Below are 272 nucleotides of genomic sequence, written 5' to 3'. Positions count from 1 at the left end.
GAAACCTCCTTATCAGAGGGAATACTAATGTACCCACTTTGAACAAATTGAAGAATAAACCCAATCCTAAATTAACAAACTGTCCCTGAACCCCTTTTGGATCATTGTTTCTCCCTTTTGTATATTTCAGCCATAAAAAGTAACACAAAGTAGCTGACATATCATGAATAAATTTGAAAAATCATGGGCATGCTATGTAAACGGATTAATTTTTTCCCCTTTCATGCACTTAATTATATCATATAGAATGCGAATATAACATTTTCTTTAAA

General features: G+C 31.6%; 1 protein-coding gene across 2 annotated transcripts in view; it reads right to left on the bottom strand.

The window, feature by feature from the left end:
• LOC119585798 (tRNA-splicing endonuclease subunit Sen34-like) overlaps positions 1–272 on the bottom strand; it is a 5720-nt gene that overhangs the window by 4391 nt on the left and 1057 nt on the right. The gene's annotated exons all lie outside the window — the stretch shown is intronic.

This window comes from Penaeus monodon, chromosome 20, assembly GCF_015228065.2.
Source record: "Penaeus monodon isolate SGIC_2016 chromosome 20, NSTDA_Pmon_1, whole genome shotgun sequence".
NCBI classification, from domain to species: domain Eukaryota; kingdom Metazoa; phylum Arthropoda; class Malacostraca; order Decapoda; family Penaeidae; genus Penaeus; species Penaeus monodon.
Note: the sequence above shows the minus strand (reverse complement) of the source record. Positions and strands in the feature narration are given on the sequence as shown.